Source organism: Lycium barbarum, chromosome 9 (genome assembly GCF_019175385.1).
Source record: "Lycium barbarum isolate Lr01 chromosome 9, ASM1917538v2, whole genome shotgun sequence".
NCBI classification, from domain to species: domain Eukaryota; kingdom Viridiplantae; phylum Streptophyta; class Magnoliopsida; order Solanales; family Solanaceae; genus Lycium; species Lycium barbarum.
The window spans coordinates 2494815-2510950 of record NC_083345.1 but is presented as its reverse complement, the minus strand read 5'-3'; the positions used below and the strand labels follow the sequence as shown (position 1 = coordinate 2510950).

Here is a 16136-nt window from a genome sequence, read left to right as displayed (position 1 = left end):
GTTTTTTTTTCCGAACATATAACACATTTATTCGAAGCTCGTCACTGAAGAGGAATTCAAAGACGAAGGTACTTAGGACAGTTTGCCAAATAAGATGTAAAAAACTACGAAAATCAATGGCAATCTGAAATACATTTTAGTGTTTTTATTAAAAAAAACCACGAACTTTCAAATTACCTTTGGAATGATCATATTTGCTGTGTTGCTGTTTTTCCTCTGTAGTTGATTCGTTTGAATTTTATGATTCGTTTGAATTTTTGAATTTTACGTTGCATTTGAAAAGGAAGGGTGGAGAGAAGGAGAATCGTGAAGAATATGGAAATGGACGCTAAATTTATGGAGGAGATTATGAAAGATATTATTAGGAATTATATTTCCCCATTTAAGACCAAATTAAATGCCTATTTCTAAGGGATTTGTTTTTAAAGATATAGTTTCTGAGTCTATTTACTATACCATAAATACACGCAATACATATGGTAATTAATTAAAAAGGTAGTTACGAAATGTAATAAATAAAATGGTAGTTACTAAGAACCTATAATAAGGTAGTCATTCCTGTAAGTTTACCTTGTAATTTTGCTGTAGAAATATAGGCCCGAATGAATCTGCTTGCCCATAGGCCCACCTTCTTGGTTTGAGTTGGGGTCATTTGCACTTTCGTTCCTATTTTGTGCTGTTTTTTAATTTTTGGCCTTCAAATGGGTTGGTCTTTTTTTGTTTTTGTTTTTGGACCTTTAAACTTGAATTTATGCATATAGGAGCATAAGTTAAACATCATAATATTCACAAATTATATCTGCGCTCTTAAAGAACTTATGTTTCACTAGGCATAAGTTCGATTTTGAAAAATAAAAATTAAAGACCAGTCCATTTGAAGGCCAAACTGTGCAAAGTTGATAGGCACGCTATTAAGTGCTAAATGTGGGCTTTCCATGTTTTAAGGAAAATCTACATGGTATAGAGAACATTAGGCCTTATTTATATTTAGTAGGTATACTTTGTCCAAATTATATCTCATAGTCAAATCTTGTATGTCAATTACGCAAAGTAACTAATTCAAAACTCATTTCCTCTTATTCTATTGTATCAATCTTTTCCCTCAATCCCCTCTCTCTTCTCCCTCAATTCTCTCACCACACTTAAAACAGCCACTACCTCCTCCACCACCACCGCCTCCTCCATAGCCACCGCCACCGTAACCACCACCTCCACAGTTACCACCACCGTATCCACCGCCGTAGCCACTATCACGACCACCACCATATCCACCGCCGTGATAACCGCCACCACCACAACCGCCCACCGTAGTTATAGGACCCACCGAAAACAGAGGCACCGTCAGCGCTAGTGACATCAACAGCCTTGGTTCTTCCGTCACCACTAGATTCAACTTCGAAACTTTTAGATCTATCCTCTCCGACGAATTAGCGAAGCTAGATCTCAATTCTCCGGTGCTAAAAAGCTCAGATCTATCTTTTCCTGCGAGATACCGGAAAGCTTATACCTATTTTATCTCTAATCTTCGATGGTGCATTTTATTTCTTGTATCTCAAATTTGAGTGTATTTTTTCCTTGTATTTCAAATCTGAGTGTATTTTTTTTCTTGTATCTCAGATTTGAGTGTATTTCAGTATATTCGTTATTTTTTTAGTGTAAAATAGAGTGTTTCTTTATGTATTTTTCGCTTATATTTCGAAGGAGGTTTTTTTTGTATACAAATGAATACAGTGAATTTTGAATACAACTAAATATTCTGGTATTTGTTTTGCATTTATGTTGTTTGAATACAACACAATTTAAATACAATAAGTTGAATACAACGTAACATTGGTACGAATGAATACAACCAAATTGAATACATCTGAATTGAATACATCGAAATACAACCGAATTGGAATTGGATTACAGCCGAATTGAAATACAGCGAAATACAGTAAAATACAGCTGAATTGGAATACAACCGAATTTAAATACACGTTACTGTAGCTACGAAATGTTATTGGCAAAAGTGTAGGTATGTCTATAATAAAAAAAAATAAAAAAAAACCAAAGTGTAGTCATTTGTGTAAGTTTCCCATGTTTTAACAAGTTACTTCAATCGCCAAGCCCAAGCATTTTAGTTTTTTAGTTAAATTGTGAAACTGCTAATTTTTTTTTTTTAATCGAACCGAAAATTTGAGAAACGCCTACGTTAGTAGAGATGAATCTAAAATGAATTCTGTAAGTTTAATTGCACTCATTATTATTTAAGTTTTGAACTATGTATATACTTGTACAAAAAATTAACAAGTATACACATATCAGACATTCTTCAATATATATTATCAGATGCATGTGAGAATAAATGTTATTAGAGTTAAATGATGAATGTTATATGTTATGGATATACAACGCCAACCGAATATAATATTTCACATAATGTTGGTTTGAAAATATATTGAACATTAATTTTTCTATGAAACTTACAAACAACTTTATTACTCACCCTCCCATTGTTGAATATTTTCTTGATTGATACAATATGTGTATATTGTGACAATACCAATGAGGTAGGAGTTACCCTCTACTTTTGGATTTTATTTTTTTGTTGGGGTGGGGACGGGGGTAGGGGTTGTAGCCTTGTAGGTATATCAACGAGGCTCCATTAACGAACTATGGGGTTAATTAAAAGCTCATTGTGTATTTCCTCATTCCTTTCTTAAGAAAGTTTAATATTTCTTTTCAACAAGAGACATCTTGTTTTCTTTTGTGGGTAAGATTTTACTTCCCATATTATTTTTCCCATAGAACACGAATTTTTTATTTCCTTGGTTTTAGTTATTTCTCTGTTGAGTTAAATAGAGATATAATATTTATAAATACTTGGTAGACTCATTCTTGAAAAAGTTTTTGCATATTTTGAGAGTGATAAAAATCATTGTGAGACTGGGAATCTCTTGGTTTGGATCGAATTTTTGAAATTGTTTTCAGGTTTATTCTTGATGGTAATTCTTTCTTTTTCAAATCTTTACATCTCCGATTCGTTCTTTTCATTCTTAGGGATGATTGGTTTAGCATACTAACTGTTACCTTAGACTAGAAAGTGTATGAGATTCCTTCTGTTTGGTTTCACATACTAATTGAATTTCTATCTTAGTATTCTCATTGGTCAATATATTTATATATTTGCAACTATTTTGCTTGCATGGACCCCAATCATATCACTATTTAATTTTAATTGAAATGTATACTTTTTGATCCCTCAGCTTGTGAATTTTTGCAAATTTATGAATTATATGCTATTACATCATTTAAATACCTACTATATATTATGCTAAGTTTATATAGTTACTCTACATTTGAAAGAAATATAATTTTTAAAATAGTCCAAATGTAATATATTTTCTATATAAGCAAAGATACACATGTTAATTAATAGACAGTAAAGAAAGCAATTAATCATATATCACAAATATAAAAAATTAATACCAATAACTGAGAACTAAAAGTGTTATTATCCAAACAAGATATTTATTCACTCACCATATATCTATTTGGTAAAATGCTGTCAAAGTTATGCTAACAAATAAGATATTTATTCGTTCACCCTATACATATATAGCCTTTGGATAATGCTATCCACGTTATGGGTTTGATTGCTAGAGGACAAAGATCATATCCAAGCTTCAAGTTTTGGGCCAGTGATTTTTCTCTATCATTATCACGACTTATAATTAAGTTATATGCATAAAAGTTTTATTTGAGTACTGATAGCTGATGCCCTTATTCCACTGATATTTGCTCTGATTTTACTTTCATATTTTCCATTTAATAACTATATTATATGGCTTATATGAATTGATACAAGAAGAAAAATAATGGGAAGTATAACACTTAACATAAAAGGTTCGAATTCTTGACCAACATTGTGCAAAAAAAAAAAAAAAAAAACACTCTCTCTCTCCACAATTTTCAACTAGACTTTTATCCCCTCTTATCACATGATCTGATCATTGATAGGTGAGTTATAAATGCAATATCCATTTTTCCCTATAAATTATAATATTTCTTCTTGCTACGCTTATCAGCAAAAGATTCATCACCCACCAATAATACTCATTTATATAGACACGTCAAGTGAATAGGCAATTGGACAACAAAATGATGCTCTTTCTCCTCTTTGTAGCCCTACCTATTATTCTTATTTTCCTTCTTCCTAAAGCAAAAAACAGCCGCAAAAACAATCTGCCACCAAGTCCTATAGGGCCGCCATTCATTGGAAACTTGCATCAATATGATAGTTTAACCCCTCATATCTATTTTTTGAAACTTCCCAAGAAATATGGAAAAATATTCTCATTGAAACTTGGTTCTACTCCAATGGTAGTAATCTCTTAAGCAAAATTAGCAAAAGAAGTATTGAAGACACAAGATTTAATATTCTGTAGTAGACCTTCTATTGTTGGCCAACAAAAATTTTCTTACAATGGTCATGATGATGGACTTGCACCTTATAATGACCATTGGAGGGAAAGGAGAAAATATTGTGTTCTTCATCTATTTAGTCTCAAGAAAGTGCAATTGTTTAGGCCAATCCGTGAAGAGGAAGACTCAAAAATGATCAAGAAAATATCTCAACAAGCTGTTAATTCTCAAATCACCAATTTGAGCAATTTAATAATTTCACTTACTAATACAATTATTTGTAGAGTTATTTTTGGTGTTAGTGTAGACATTGAAATTGTATCGGGTTTAAAAAATGACTGTACAAGATGAGTCCATTCCGTCTTCAAACTCTAAGGTCCATTAGGGTTTCTTGGAGCCTACTCTACCCTAAACACGCCTATATAAAGGGACACATATTCCCTACGAAATGGATCTGGAGTATCCCACAAATTATGGGTATTCACAAAGAGATCAAGACACCAAATATTGCTGGTTGAAACTTGAACCTCACTTCGTTGGAGCCAAAAATTCATAGTTATGGTTTAGTTTTTGCTGGGTCAGGTTAATTTGACAAGCACAAAATGGGGGCAATGTTTTGGGGACAAATCTCTTGTTCTCTATCTAAGGTGTTCCTCATAAAGCCATAAAATCGCAAATACGGAAGCTCCATTTTTATGAATACTTCAAGTCTCGTCTTTTAGTTTCGATAAGTCTACACTCCAACAAACCTTGAAGTAGGGGGCATTTGTAGACATCGAAACTATATCGAATTTAAAATATGGCTCTACAAGATGAGTCCATTCCGTCTTCAAATTCTAAGGTTCATTAGGGTTTCTTAGAGGCTACTCTACCCTAAACATGCCTATATAAAGGGACAAATATTCCCTAAGAAATGGATCTGGAGTATCCCATAAATTATATATGGGTATTCACAAAGAGATCAAGACACCAAATATTGTCTTTCAAATCCAAATATCGAAGTGTTGTCCAATGTTCTTGGAAATCAAATACATCACAAGGAGGTCTAAATCATCCTACGTTCGAGAAACGTGCCACTAACGGCCCTCGAATTACGGAGAAAAAAATAAAAGAGAAGAATCAAGGGATGAACAGATTTGTATTCACAATCTTGATAAATAAAATCTCTTTATATTTGTGGTTTCAGTTTATTTTCCATATTTGAAAATTTGTTGCAAACAGTTAGGTTTGATGAAGCAGCACATGAAAGGAAGAGATTTGATCATCTTTTACCTGAAGCTCAAGATATGACGACTAGCTTTTTGTATCTGATTTGTTTCTTTCTTTAAGTTGGATTAATAAATTTACAGGACTGACAGATAGACTTGAGAAATGTTTCAAAGATTTGGATGAGTTTTATGAAGAACTCATTGAGGTGCATCTCGATCCCAATAGGCCAAAATCCATGGAAGGAGATATTCTTGATCTTTTGCTTCATTTTTGCTTCAATTGAATAAAGAGCAATCTAACACCAACTGATCTCACTTTGGATGATATCAAAGGAATACTCATGGTAATTTCCCATTTCTTGAACCTACCTACTTCTACATGCATCTCGCATACACACATAAACATACACATATAATGTATGCATGCATATGTACGTCTGCACATACACAGCGATGGAAAATGAGCGGGTTGGATTAAAATGAGTTATGATCCAACCAAATTTGTTTGAGTTAAATTGAATTGGGTTAAGATACGTCTAACATGACAACCTCCCATCCTTTTGTATTTCGCTTTTACGAAATTGAAAGCTAATTATTTTTCTTCTATTAATTTTAGCCTAAAATTCTTTCAAATTTTCATAAAGACCAATCCCAAATTTGATTTGTATGTAATATATGACCCATTTGATTACACTATTTGACCGTTTTAACTCATAATTTAACATGTCATTCAAATTTAACCTGTTAAGTCAAGTCGACAAATGGGTCAACACACTGTTCAATTAAACCTAGGCGAATTACTAAAAGATGGATAGATTTTGCACTCTCTAATATGTACCACGAATTTGTCCACTATTGCCTTGAGAATTTCTCTGAATTGACAATTTTTATCTTCTTTGATCTGTTAATTTTTTTTGTAGAAAATGTTAGTTGCTGGAACAGACACTAGCATAGCTGCAGTAGTATGGGCAATGACAGCTTTAATGAAGAATCCAAAAGCCAATCAATTGGGAAGAAAGACATTCTGAATGAAGATGACATTCAAAATATGCCTTATTTCAAATCAGTGATAAAAGAGCCACTTAGATTATATCCACCAGCTCCACTTCTAATACCAAGAGAAACAATGAAAAAGTCTATGTACATTAGAAGGGTATGAAATTCAACCAGGAACTATAATTTATGGAGTCCGGAGCCTAAAGGGTATAAAAATACACGGTCTTTACCAAAGGGGATGACAAAAATTTAATATACCAAAAGGGGTATATCGTGGATTAGCCCACGATATACCCCATTTTTTTTTTCCGTGTCAGACTTCATCAACGAAAAAAAAATAAAAAATTATTGTATAACGTGGACTGATCCACGTTATACAATTATAGATTGTATAACGTGGACTGATCCACATTATACAATTTATATTGTATAACGTGGATCAGTCCACGTTATACAATAATTTTTTTTCCCGTTTTACAAATACTCGGTAAGACGTTGCCTAGATTTAAATCATATTCGGTTATGTTTTTAATAAAAAAAAATTATTGATTTTTTTAATTTTTAAAGCATGATTAACTCAAATAAATATTTTAACACATGCAATAATTAAATATGTGTTATATATGCGAACAGAAATAAAAAATAAAATATAAGTTAAATAAACGTCACACATTAACTGAGTAGTAAATGTTAAATTACATAGTAACTATTAAACGACACCAGACATGTTATATATTCTTGGAAGATTACATAAGGAAACAACAATCGTACAACTTAAGAAAAAACATAAAAACCAACAAGCAACAACAACTACTGATTTCTGTCGGGGCAGCGATTCTTTTTATGACCTGTTTGCTTGCACGTACTACACTTTCTAGCCATGCGAGCAGGAGTTGTATCTATTTCATTCCTCCTTCTAGTTGTAGTCCGCGCTCCTGAACCCGAAGTAAGTTTTGTTTGAAAAAACTTAGTGTTTGACTGTAAGGTTATTTTAGTCAACTTTATATGTCGAGAAATTTAGTCAGCTTTATTTTCAAAAATTGAAACCGCAGAAGTGAAATTGACATTCACAGCTACATTACCCCGGGATTTTTACGTTGAAATCTATTGTGTATCATCATCTTATAGGTAAATAAAACTTAAAATTTCACGCCAATTTGGGAAAAAATTGAAATTGAATGGGATAAAAGGTGTTTTTTTAAAAATCCGCGTAGATCTCGAAAAAATACGCAAGTTAAAAAAAAAACGCGTAAAACGGACGTCCGAGCACAAAGTTATGACCATCTAAAGTTTGACCACTTTACAACTAGTTTTCAAACAAAACTTACTTCGGGCACCTTTTCAACCCCTAAAATGACGATCCAAACGTCTACGTATCCTTGATATATTGAGCCTATATTATTGTATGCAGAAAAAAATATCAGGTTCTATATAAAATATTGACGTTTCGGAGTCTTGACACACGACTAATCGTTGGTCAAAGTATGGAAAAAACACTAAGTTTTTTCAAACAAAACTTACTTCGGGCACCTTTTCAACCCCTAAAATGACTATCCAAACGTCTACGTATCCTTGTTGTATTGGGCCTACATTATTGTACGCAGAAAAAAAAATATCAGGTTCTAGATAAAATATTGACGTTTCGGAGTCTTGACACACGACTAATCGTTGGTCAAAGTATGGAAAAAACACTTCGGGCATTTTGGTTCCGGACTCCTATTTTGTAAAACGCTGGGATTTTTTTTTTAATTGTATAACGTGGATCAGTCCACGTTATACAATAATTTTTTATTTTTTTTTCGTTGATGAAGTCTGACACGGAAAAAAAAAATTGGGGTATATCGTGGGCTGATCCACGATATACCCCTTTTGGTATATTAAATTTTTGTCATCCCCTTTTGGTAAAGACCGTGTATTTTTATACCCTTTAGGCTTCGGACTCATAATTTATGGGCAATTGCAAGGGATCCTGAAATATGGGAAAATCCAAAAGAATTTATACTTGAGAGATTCTTGAATAGTGATATCAATTTCAAGGGACAAGACTATGAGCTAATTCCATTTGGAGCAGGAAGAAGAGGGTGCCCAGGGTTTACACTTGGGGTTGCATACATGAAACTTGCATTATCAAATCTTCTTTATGCATTTGATAGGGAATTCCTTGTGGGTTGAGAAAAAAGGACATTGACACAGATGTTAGGCCGGGAACCACCATGCATAAGAAAAATGTGCTGCCTTACCCCTAAAAATTATTTCTAAATTACACTCCAACGTGAATCTAGGGCGGCTTTTTGAGGTCCGTTGAATTCATCATTAGTTTCAACTCGAATTATGTATAAAAATTTAAAATACTGGGAAATCAATGTAATAAAATCATCCTCATGTTAAACCCATTGACGTCCACTTTGATACACTTCTCTCTATTATTAGATTGGAACTTTCTGATAGTTCTCCACTGCTCTGCTTATTTGACACTATTCAATTAACATTAGTTGGGGTGGTGTATTAAATTTATAGTTTGGGAAAATATATTAGTATAATTGTTAGGGAAGTTTGTGTCGTAGATAAAAGACTTCATGATCTAAACTTTGAATAATGAAATCATGAGTATAATTCTTAAAAAGTTGTAAGGATAATATTATTTTTTGAAATTTTTATTCTTAAGGTGAAAATGTTGTGCCTCAATTCCGAGATTTCCAGCAAACCGTTGACTTGTTCTAAGACCAAAAGCATACAGTAACTACACATTAAGAAGTTGCATGGTCTTCAAGAGTTGGTTAAAAGGTGTTTGGAGATCAATTTTGTTTATTAATGCAAAGAATACCATATTTTGAAAGCTTAAATTGCTTGAAACAAGTTAAGCAGAATATTGAGTCCTTGTGAAAATAGGACTTCATGTTTTTTTTTTCCATACTATTTTCTTTATATATAGAATAAAGATTTTCCTTTCATTGGTTTTAATTATTTCCTTTACTAATTCGAATAGGGATGTAATAGTTAAAAATATTTGGTAGACCCATTGTCAGAAGAAAAAAAACTGGTGCATATTTTGAGAGTGATAAACATGATTGAAAGGCTTGAAACCTGTTGATTCAGATTGAACTTTTTAAATTTCTTTCGATTCTTGGTTATAATTCTTTCTTCTTCGAATCTTTATATTTCTGATCCGTTTTTGCCATTCTTTATGCCCGATTGATTTCACGTACGAATATGGGATTCCTTGTATTCATTAATCTATGTTGTGGATGTGGCTTCTCTCCATTTCTACTCTCTCCATTTTCCTCAAGTTCCTATTTGGATGAAAGACACATGTCATAGTTAATAATTAATGATTGAGATCTAATTTCCCAAATCAAGATCCTAACCATAGTTAGAATAACAAATATTTTCTTTATTTACTCTAAAAAGATTTAACAATCCCAAAATTTTAGCTAAAACATTATCTTGCCTATAAATTAATCCTAAAATTTTCTTTCTTTCCTATTTATTACGTGTCATATAAATGACTTATAAATTTTCTTTTCTTGAATTATAGAAGCACGAAGTATACAAAAAAAAATATGGGGAACATATCGAGATGGACGTAGGGGGGAAAATTAAGAAGAACTGTAACAAAAAAAAAAAAAAAAAAAAGGAAGAGCACGTAATAAATAGGAAAAGAAAAAAAAAATAGGATTAATTTATAGGTGAGATAATGTTTTAGTTAGAATTTTGGGATTGTCAATTTTTTTTAGAGTAAATAAAGAAAATATTGTATTTGTTATCCTAACTATGGTTAGGACCTTGATTTGGGCAATTAGATCTCAACCATTAATTATTAACTATGACATGTTTCTTTCATCCAAATAGGAACTTGGGGAAAATGGAGAGAGTGGAAATAGAGAGGAGTCTCATCCCCGTGTAGTAATTTCTATATCATTCCTTTCATTGCTCAATTCATTATCGATTATTTAGTTTGGGTAAAACTCAAATCATATCAATTTAACCTTCAATTAATTAAATGTATATTTTTATTTTACCTCTCCTCCTGAATTTTCATAATTTAATGAATTATATATAATTACTTACTTATGTCTTATGTTAAGTTTGTACTATTACTTTATATTTGAAAAAAAAAATAGTTCTTAAAATAGTCTAAATATAACATATCTTTAATTTATATTAAAGAATAAATAAAAACACATATGTAAATTAATTAAAAGTAAAATGCACTTAATCATATTATGAGTATCAAAATTAGAAGTTACTGATAAATGAGTATCAAATATGCTAACATCCTACAAGATATTTATTCATTCAACCTATATTGGCTAATGCTATCTAAGTTATGCTGACAAATATCTAAAAAATGTGCATTATTGATTGCTAGAGGACAAAGGTCATTTTCAAGCTTCAATATTGGACCTACGACTTTTCTCTGTATCACTTCCATGACTTGTATGTGTTTCCAGGCAAGTTATCAATTGCATCAAGGCATGCACATTAATTAATTACCTTAAAAAGTCAAAAAGATAAGTGATCCGCAGAAATTGAGGTAGAAATTAAGAAGTTGCATAAAAGTTGATTTGAGTGCTGATAGGTAGTTAGGTACCATCATTATGGCATTATTCCACTACTATTTGGTCCCACTTTCACTTTCATATTCTCACGATATTATATGATTCATATGAAATTGTACTCTCTCCGTCCCAACAAGATTATCCTCTTTTAATTTGACATAAAGTTTAAGAAATAAAGGAAGACTTTTGAAATGTGTGGCCCAAAATAAACTTTAGATATTTGTGTGACTGTAAATTATCTTATAAAGTTAAATTATTTTTAAATATAGAAAAGGGACAATCTTTTTGAGACAAACTAAAAAGAAAAGGAGGAAAATCTTTTTGGAATAGAGGGAGTACTAATTAAGGTAAGAAACACAAAGACCTAATAATTAATATAGAAAATGCGTAAAAAAGTAATTTGTCAGATGTTTTTGACCATTATCTCTAATTTTTAACTATAGACTTTTATCCTCTCTTATCACATCACAGGATCTGGTCAAGGATATGTAAAATTTATAGTTGCAACGTCCACTTTTCCCTATAAATTGTAACACTTCGATCTAATTGCTACACGTATCAATATTCACCGATAATATGTTAATATAGACACTTGAGAAGGATCTATCATCCAGAGACCTTTTTTTGTCCTCGTCTAATTTTTTTTTTTTTTGATCAAATGCCATCCATCTCATTGAGATTGGATGTTCATTTATTTCGTCATCAAGAAGTTTTACAAGAGATGAATATTGGCAACCCAATATCCAGAACCTACGTGTTTGGAACAGGCTCCCAGCCTTACATAGTAGGACAAAAATATCAGTTCTCAAAAAATTGGCTGGGAGTAAGTGATTCATACAAGAGACTCCCTGTACATAGGAATTTTAAGGAACATCAAAAGAATAGTTTCTGAGGATTTGTTTGTCAAAGATAATCCTGTTTCTATTATGCTTCTGTCTGAATGAGGGATAGTTCAATTTGTCCATGTTAATTTCACCTCTAACATCTCTAGGTAGTTGCCGGAAATCAGTGAACCAAGTTAGTTGGTTGTAATTCAGTCCATGGTTGGCAAGTTTGTCTGCAGCTTTGTTGCCTTCTCTGAAGCAGTGTTGCACCTTTATATTGTCAAAATTTTCAAGCATTTCCCTTATGTTGTTGATGTCATCTTGGAGTTTCCAAGGTGTGGGAGAGTTCTTCAAAATCCAGTTTACCAGTAGCATGGAATCACATTGAATTTCAAGATTCCTTACCCCATTTGTCATGCACTATTCCACCCCTGTTTTCAAAGCACTAGTTTCTGCGAAGTTGTTGGTTTCAATTCCCAAAGGTGTCGCATAGGCAGATACTAGGTTGCCACAATTGTTTCTAATAATTCCTCCACCTCCACATTGTCCTGGGTTGCCTTTGGAGCATCCATCTGTGTTCAGCTTCAGGAGCCATCCAAATTACTGCTACAGTAGTGATACTAATCTTGGCTTTCTCCATGAGTTCAAAAAAGTGTATCCATTTCATGTAAGGAGGGATCTTGGGGAATTGTTTGTGAGCAATGATATTGAGTTGTTGAGTAGCCTTTAAAATGATTCTGTTAGAGGACATCCTCAAACCTTCAAACCTGCATTTACACCTATCTTTCCAAATCTGCCAGAGAATGATTTCTGGTAAAATCTGTAAGGTTAGCTTATGGACAGGATTAAGTTCCTTAATCATCCACCAGGTAATCAAATTATGTCTAATATTTCTTTGTTCCATTCTAATGCCAAAAAGTTGGTTGAAATATTTCCAAACCTTGATACCAATTAGACTATTCATGAATAAATGTTCTTCATCTTCCAGAGCAGGAATAATGCAACAATCACACTTTGAGGCTAAATTTATGTTAAATCTGCCTCTGTTAGAATCTACAGCAATTTTACATCTTAGCACTTTCCATATAAAGAAAAAGATTTTGAAAGGAAGTTTTTTGTGCCAAATCAGTTTATTAAGAAGGGAAGAGTTAAAATTTTCTCTAACAATATTCCAAGCAGAATTACTACTGAATCTCCCATCTATGTTAGCAGTCCAAATGGGCTGGTCATCTAGATTAGGAGAGTGAATAGTAATTTTCTGAATATTATGAACCATATCAGGGGGCAAATGATTAGAAAGCTTACCAAGGTCCCATTTTCCATTGGTGATGTAATCGGAAACTTTTGATTTAATAGAAGTAGAAGCTTGAATATATAGAGATAATCTACCCATACCTGACCAGTTGTCCCACCAAAAGTTAGAGTTACCTCTGTTGATCTTCCATTGAATTAGATGGTCCACTTTGAATCTGATTTTCATGAGCCTCCTCCAAGTGTGTGAGTGATTGTAGTTCCACTTTCTGGCCATGGAGTGAATTCTTTGAGAGTATTTAGCTTTCCTGAATTTTGTCCACAAGGTAACCTGAGTTCTGAAGTGCCACCATAGTTTGCAAGAGAAAGCATCTGTAATATCCTGGAGTTTTCTAATTCCTATGCCACCCTCCAGGGTTGGTTTGCATAGATTTTCCCATTTGGTCCAATGACGTTTCTGTTTCCCTTCAACGTTACCCCAGAAAAAGTTTGCCATAACCTTTTCAATTTGGTAAATAGGGGTTTTGGGTGGTTCACATATTGCTAGCATGTGCAAAGGCATAGCAGACAATACATGGTTAATCAGGATCCTTTTCCCTCCTGGAGATAAGATGTTGCAGTTCCATGAGCCCATTTTTTGTATGATCTTAGTAACCATATCAGTGAAATAGTGAACTCTCTTCCTCCCGTAGAATAAAGGACATCCAAGATAAGTTATGGGAAATTCTTTCTGTTGATAATTGAGTATTTTAGAGACAATTTTCCTCCTTTTTTGTGGAGCATTCTCTTCCATCAGAAAGCAGCTCTTGTTGATATTGATTAATTGACCAGAATTTTTCCCATAATCACTTAGTGTTTTCTTGATAAGATTCATTGTTGCGGATTTACCTAAACAAAAGATAATGATATCATCAGCATAAGACAAATGATTGATTTTAGGACAGCTATCATGCATGCTAAAACTTATAAAATTAGGATTCTCATAAAGATTATTAAGTAGCCTTGAAAGGACTTCAGCAGCTAGCACAAAAAGGGAAGGAGATATAGGGTCTCCTTGTTTGACTCCTCTCCCAGATTTGAAGAAACCATGTCTCTTGCCATTTACAATGACAGTATACCAATTGTTGGAAATCAAGTTCCATATGATTACTATCCATTGTTCCGCAAAACCAATTTTCCTCATCACTGCACTCAGAAAAGACCAAGATAACCTGTCATAAGCCTTATGCATATCTAATTTAATCACAACATTATTACCCTTGTTGGGTTTTCTGATATCATGGATGATTTCCTGAGCAAGTAAAACATTTTCACCAATAGTTCTGCCTTTAATGAATCCACTTTGGTTTTCAGAAATTAATTTAGGAAGGATTCTAGATAATCTATCATTTAAAACCTTAGAAACCAATTTTTGAGAAACATTGCTAAGGCTAATAGGCCTGAAATCTGAAAAAGATTGAGGTGCTTCAATTTTAGGAATTAGTACTAAGCAAGTAGAAGTAAAGAACTTAGGCATTTGTTCACCATTAAAAACAGCCCTGACCATTTCCAGGATATCATTACCAATGATTTCCCAAGATTTTTGAAAGAACATGTTGTTAAAGCCATCAGGGCCAGCAGAACTATTGTGATTAATATCAAAAACAACAGTTCTAACTTCTTCCATAGATGGTATAGCAAGCAGCATATGATTATCATTATCAGTAATAAGACAAGGTAAACAATTAAGGATACTGGCATCAATGGAGATGTTTTCCTTGGAAAACAACTCCTGATAGAATTTCACAGCCGCATCAGCAATGTTCTCATTCCCTTCTATTCATTGATCATCAGCAAAGATTTTATGAATGTTGAGAAATTTCCTTCTTCCCTTGACCATGTTATGAAAGTATCTGGTATTCTCATCACCCTCCAAGTGCCATTTTAGATTGGCCTTTTGCTTCCAAAATGCGTCTACCATTTTATGATGAAGAACCAGATCAGCTTTTACATGATTGAGATGCATTCTATCATCTGGATCTAAAGTGTTCATGTACAGAGTTTCTAGATGGTCCACCTTACTTTCCAATGTCTTAGTGTTTTCAAAAATATCCCCAATCTTGGTTCTAGACCATTGAGTAAGAGCCCTACTAGTTCTTTTCATTTTTTGGTGAACTCTCCAGAAAATATTGCCTCTAATCTCCTCATCCCAGTATTGTTTCACAATATCCAGAAAATCCTCTTGATCAACCCAAAAATTCAAGAATTTGAAATACTTGATGTAATCTTCCTCTTCTTCTTCAACAATCATGAGTAAAGGACAATGGTCAGAACTGACCCTAGTGAGGTGTTGGATAGTAGTTTTGGTAAAGCATGAGATCCATTCATCATTAACAACCAATCTATCCAGTCTTTTCCATATTATATCAGTGTTTTTTCTCTCATTACACCATGTGTAAGGATGACCAAAGTAGCCTATATCAGATAGTTCACAATCAAACAAACATTCCATGAAAGGCAAGCTCTTGGTCAATCTGTGTGAGACTAATATACATTGATAACATAGTAAATTTTTGTACTGTTAGTTTGATTTTAACATGTTGCAACAAGTTGTCTGTCTTATTTTGTAGGTAATTAGTTCTACTTGTTATGGATAGGAGTTTTAATTAATATTCATTGTTGGTGTAAATAATATTTACAATATCAGGTCATTCTTATATGTTGTAGTAGGTAGCATATTTTACTTTTTATATTTCAAATTTTACATTTTAAGAAGGCTTACTATTAGATATCATTTGAATAACTTGATAGTGTAAAATCGATTTTCACTATGGTATAAATTTAAACTTTCTCAAAATTATTTTATGTTGTCGTTGTACAAAAATCATAAACTCTTTACTCGAAAAACAAAA

General features: G+C 32.8%; 1 pseudogene; it reads left to right on the top strand.

The window, feature by feature from the left end:
* Nucleotides 1-3645: 3645 nt before the first annotated feature.
* LOC132611018 (6,7,8-trihydroxycoumarin synthase-like) lies at nucleotides 3646-8870 on the top strand (annotated as a pseudogene).
* Nucleotides 8871-16136: the final 7266 nt, after the last annotated feature.